We start from the raw sequence: 5829 nt of genomic DNA, 5'->3' as shown, positions 1-5829 counted from the left end.
ATTATGGAGAGTAGAGAGAGATGACGCATGTCAGGAACTTCGTCCGATGCCTGGCAAAAAGTTCTCGATCAACTTTCTTGGTGTTCATTATTGGAATATACTACTCTATCATGTTTTGAACTCTATTTAGTGTTGACAATTCCTTTTTTTAAAAGCAGCATTTAATCCATACTTCTATAATGGTCAGCATCAATAATGAGGCTGAATCTTTTTAATCTTTCTCATTTCGGCAAGCAGTTTTAGTATAAATTGTTCAAGCGTCTCTCCCCTCCCTTCCTCCTTCTTTCTTATTTTAATACAATCTTAAATAAATTCAGATAAATTTTAGAGGTTTTATGTATTTATTTTTAGAGAGATGGGGAGGGAGGGAGAAAGAAAGGGAGAGAAACATCAATGTGTGGTTGCCTCTCACATGGCAACCTGGGACCTGGCCTGCAACCCAGGGTGTGCCCTGACTGGGAATCGAACTGGCAACCCCTTGGTTCACAGCCTGCACTCAGTCCACTGAACGACACCAGCCAGGGCCAGATAGATTTTAAATGACTTTTAAAATTATCTAATCACATTTTGAGAATAATCTTTAAAATTTGTTTTCTAATAAACTTAAGATAGGGGTTTTTATGTATTTTAACTTGGTTCCATTCTTACCACTTGTTTTTGAACCCTGAAGACCGCCTTGTCTGGACATGAAGCAAAAAAAACACTCTAAGCCTTCTTAAACTGCAAGGGAAGGTGGGGACTACAGGCTAAGATCAGAGGAATTTGGTATAGCTTTTCAGCCATTACAAAGTATATTTATTTACAAAATATACTTTGTAGACCAATAAAATATGCTTACATGAACAAGCTAATAGGCCCCAGTTTCTGACCTCTGCTATATACATGGTTTTAATATCTTCTGACAATGAACAGAGATGACAATTTGGATTAAATTGTTCATCATTCGGTGGGATGGAGTTCTCAGAAAGCCATTTAAGTTGATTTAGAGAAAATGGATAAACTTGCTAGTTCTTCAGGTTGGAGTGTGTGATGCAATAACTCATAGCATGAATAATACTTTCGGTATCTTGCTGTGCTTCCTTTTACTGAAAGTTCTGCAGTGAAATACACGAATATACCAAGCACCAACCCAGACCCCAAGTCTCTGTGATCGACCATATTTCTAACTGTTCATCTTTTTCAGTATTCATTATTACATACACAGCCTGATTCCTCTCTGATCTGATAAACACATGAACAATAAACCAGTTTCTTAAACCATTGTCTATATTTCAGGATCTGGCTATGCACCAATATGGCTTGAATCATTTTTTCCCTCTCAGTCTTTTAAGTACCTTTTGGATGGAATAAAACTGTTGTGCATCTCAGTTGCAGAGTAGTTTTCTAACAACGACGTAGAACAATGTAATTGCAAATGCAGGAACTCCAAACAGTTGGGCAAATCCACATACACACAGCACTGAAAGCCATTAGGGTCGTCCTAAATGAAGGCAAGCAACAAGAAAACATGGAGGTGACCCAACAGATTGAGCATAAGTGACTCCCCTGACTGGTGTTCTTCCCTCTGGCTGTGGCTGCTTATGGCTGTGCATTCCACCTACTTCACACAGGGCATTTCACACAATGTGGGTGCTCAATGCATACTTGCTGAGTGAGTGAATGAGTAGTCTAAGTCTCCTGCCTTTCACCACACTTTTATCCTAAAGGCCTCTGCTGGGTGCATACTGCTGAAAAGCTGATTTTATCATGTCGTACCTGAGCTCTAATACCTTTGCACTGAGTACAAAGTGAGCATTTTCTGGGCCTGAATAAAATCCTGTATCACTTTTAATTATTGCTACTTCTTTTCTTTAATACTTACTTGTTGAATTTTTAGAGAGAGGAGAAGGGAGGGAGAAACACAGGGAAAGAAACATCAGTTGCCTCTTGTATGCACCCTGACCAGGGACTGAACCCACAACCCAGGTATGTGCCCTGACGAGAAACCGACCTGGCAAACTTCTGTTTTGCGGGACAACGCCCCACCAACTGAGCCACACCAGTCAGGGCTAATTCTTGCTACTTCTAAAACAAGTTCTCTGTCCCCAGCCAAAGACAACATTGAGCATACTTTATAACACACACACACACACACACACACACACACCCATTCCCCTTCTCAAATCAAAATAAATCCTCTCCATCCTGTTAGTTTCAGCTGGTGGCTCATTTCCTTAATGAAACAGTCCTTGCTCATACCAGTTTACTGTGCTTTTGTTTTTATCTTAATAATGATCAACACCGGGTTCTCGTAAATTCAGATTCCTTGATTCCTTCCCAGACTTAACCTCCTCCAATACCTCTGCTCGGAAAGTCTGGGAAACAAACACGGCACGCTCTCTTTGCTTAAGTAATCATCAATAGGTTTCTTACTGTTACATGTGTCCTGTGTGTTTCTCCTCAGTAAGATGGTGCTCCTGCTGTAGAGGGGCCCCATTCATCTTTATTCTCTTTGCGACTCCCTGCCTCACATTATGCGGGTAGTGCACGCTTTACAAATTCCCACTGCATAAATGGATCATCTGGTGAGCATGTTGCCTTGGCAAACCTTTGTTTTTTTAAACGTGATTCACCACATTAGGGACACTGGCCCCTAGCAAGAGTACTTATGAAGAACAAACACTTTCTCGTTTAAAGATGTTTCTATTTGGCTAGGAAAGGAATGGAACAAATACATTATGGAACTTCAATGTTACGAGTCAGAAAGGGAACATTGGCTTGTTTAGGGGTAAAGCTGGGCTCAGGGCTTACTCATCAGAGATTCTATATTTAGGCAATGATGTTGGAACACAATCAAGAATAAAAAATTCTTCATGCATATTTAAGTAAGCTGGAAATGTGAAATGAAAAATGAGGCCTATGAAACGAGAGCCAAACATTTTAAAATTTCATGATCGATTTTGTTTCAAAACCAAAAAGTTTAGTGGATAAGATATTGATTTATGGCTAATGTGTCTTCTTCCACCTGAGTTCCCATTTCACTCTGAAAGACTTTCCTGCTGGGTGTCTTTCAGGGAATTCATTTGTCTTCCGAATCCACATGCCCCTTGTAGAAGAAGAAAATGATAAGATAGAAGCTATCTCTAGTTTCTTAAAATATGAAAGGAGTGAATAACTCTTATTTTCCAACTTGCAATAGAATAAATAAAGTTTTCTGCTTAATTACTCTATACACCATTGATCTGATCTGGAATGACAAAATAACGGGCTGTCCAGAAATTTGCAGACACACGTCCGAGACCTTCTGAAAGCTGTAGGAGGAGTTCATTTTCGCTTCAACTTATTGTCTAAACATAAGGGAGGGAGAAAAGTCCATTTCTAGAGGAAGAAAACCTTCCCGAAGCAATCTGTTAGAAGAAGCTAAGAGACAATCTAATGAGATTTTGAATAAGCTCAAACTTGAGTCTGGCTTAGAAAAAAATGCCAAACATTTCATTGCTATTTTCAAAGTATTTTTGCATATGTAGTAACGACCTTCTTTATAAATACGTTTGTGACCATAACGGTGCAGGTCATGCTGATTTGCATGTGCTGTATGCAGTGCCAACCTAGAACTCTTCTCTTCTTACACTTCGAGCTCCAGAAATAGCAAAGCACTTGTAAGTCTCTGCACACTCCCTGAGCACGTGGTGGTTCTCATGTGCTGGTTGGGGTGCCCGGCCCAGCCTGCTTATTGCACGCTCCTACGCCTCCAAGTCTAAGCTAAAGCATAAGCGCTTCTCCCCCATCTCAAGGTAATTGAAGAGCTCCCTCCCTCCATACTCCTGGGTTCACGTGTCTGTTTACCTCCCTATTTCACCATGAGACTGTAAACAATGTCAGGTTCAGACTGTGACAGTTTTCTTCCTGACTGTTTTTAGTACCTAGAGCAGTTGTACTTGGCTCGGCATATACTAAGTCATCAATAAATATACTATGAATAAGTAGAAATTAGACAATCAACAGTAGTAAGTTCTCAGCAACCTCCATATTTTCCAAAAAAAAAAAAACAAACTTCAGAATCATGTAAAACTAATTTTTCCTAAGTGTGACCTCATTACCATAGGACCGAAAACCAGTGAGACCAGACCCAAGGGAGCTGTTGGAGAGTTTGTCTGTCTTCTTCCCATCCCCGGTTTTCTGAGCAATTCTGGTGTCTTTTCCAGGGTTCCCCTCCTGAAGGCACTACTGGCTTTTCATTTTCTAAAAAATCAAACAAAAGTTCAGATACTATTCATTTTTGCTTGTGCACGATGGATTATAATTGAGCAAGTTTCAATATGATACCTTCATTCTATGTAAATAACATAGCCCAGTGCGTTAATTTGGGGTACCAAGTTCCTTTTAATATTCAAAGTAAGTTTGAGAATTCTGGTTCAAATTGGTGAACGGAGTTCATGCTTTTTTTGTACTCTTCCCTTTTGAATCTCTGAAAATGTATAATGATGAAAAAAATGTATACAACCATCACAAGGAAGGAAAAGAAACATAGGTGATCATTTTAACTTGTTTGGGGAAGGTGGACAATAAGGGAAAAAATAATAGCTCGTAAAGCAGAGTAGATGACTTATAACCTGGAAACAGCATGCGGCGGAGGGCTCCTGCTAAAAGAAGAGTTGATTTCCCGTGCACCGCCTTGGACACACACACACACACTTTGCAGACACCAGACACTGTGGGTGATGCTGAAAACAGAGAAATCAGTGTGAGGAGAATGGAGGACTATTTCCCCCCTCCTTCAAAATATGTTAAATGAAGTGGACCATATCTAGAGAGTTAGGACGAAGAGTCTAGGTAAAATCAGGGCAGCTTTGTATTCTGGCATTTGGGGACAGTTTACTCCCTGTCCACACGTGCTAAAGCAGCCAGTTGACAAACTCACCTAATTGGGAGCTTCCAACCCACTTTCCCAGTCCTCCTGTCTCCGATATGATGAACAAAGATCATGGAAATGAATGAGGAGTCACAAAATAGCAAGCAGGAAAATTGACCTGAGAAGAAGCAGATGACTCAGGGAACATAAGAGAATATAATTTTGTTTTTCTCTAGTTAGTAGCCTGTTTAAAATTCTATCCTGAATTCAGGATAACAGAGGATATCCTGAGATGAAAAGCACACTCAGATAAGAAGGAAAAAATTTCTAACAAAAATTGTATGGAATATCTGGCAGGGGGAAGTTAAAGAGAATGAACTCTTAGGAAGCTGAGCAAAAAGAGCAGAAAAACAAGATAAGGATCAGAGAGGATGGTTTCAGCAGGTCCAGCAACAGGTGAGCTTATCACTGTGCAGGTTGTGCGGTTCACAATGGGACAGCCAAGCAACATGGACTTGGAGAGAGAGAGGGGGGAGGGGGAGGGGGAGGAGGAAGGGGGAGGGGGAAGGAAGGGGGGGGGGAGAGATTACAAACAACAGAGAAGAAGAAATGAGAATTTCCCGGAGTTGAAAGATACACCTCTTCAGATTTAAAGGGGTCGTTAGAGGCCCAACAAAATGAATGCAAAAACCAACACTTAAATGCATCATTGTTTCAGAACCTTGAAGCTAAAGAGATTGTTTTCATATCTACACACTCAGCTAATGTATTTTTCTTTTCAAATGTAAAAGTCTAGAGAGACAGTGAGGGGGTGAGGAAACAGAACTCTCATACACTGTCCTCCAGTGCAAGTGTGTGTGGAAACAATCACGTTGAAGAGCATCTTGTCAGTTCCTAGTCACTCTGAAGATGCGTACAGACTGACTCAACAATCCATTTGTAGATACACTCCCTGGAGAAAATGCTACCTTCCTTAAGGAGCTATAAACAAGATTATT

Source organism: Phyllostomus hastatus, unplaced genomic scaffold (assembly GCF_019186645.2).
Source record: "Phyllostomus hastatus isolate PE091 unplaced genomic scaffold, TTU_PhHast_1.1 phas_contig_40, whole genome shotgun sequence".
Taxonomy (NCBI): Eukaryota; Metazoa; Chordata; class Mammalia; order Chiroptera; family Phyllostomidae; genus Phyllostomus; species Phyllostomus hastatus.
The sequence above is the reverse complement of the archived record's forward strand: the minus strand, read 5'-3'. Positions refer to the sequence as shown.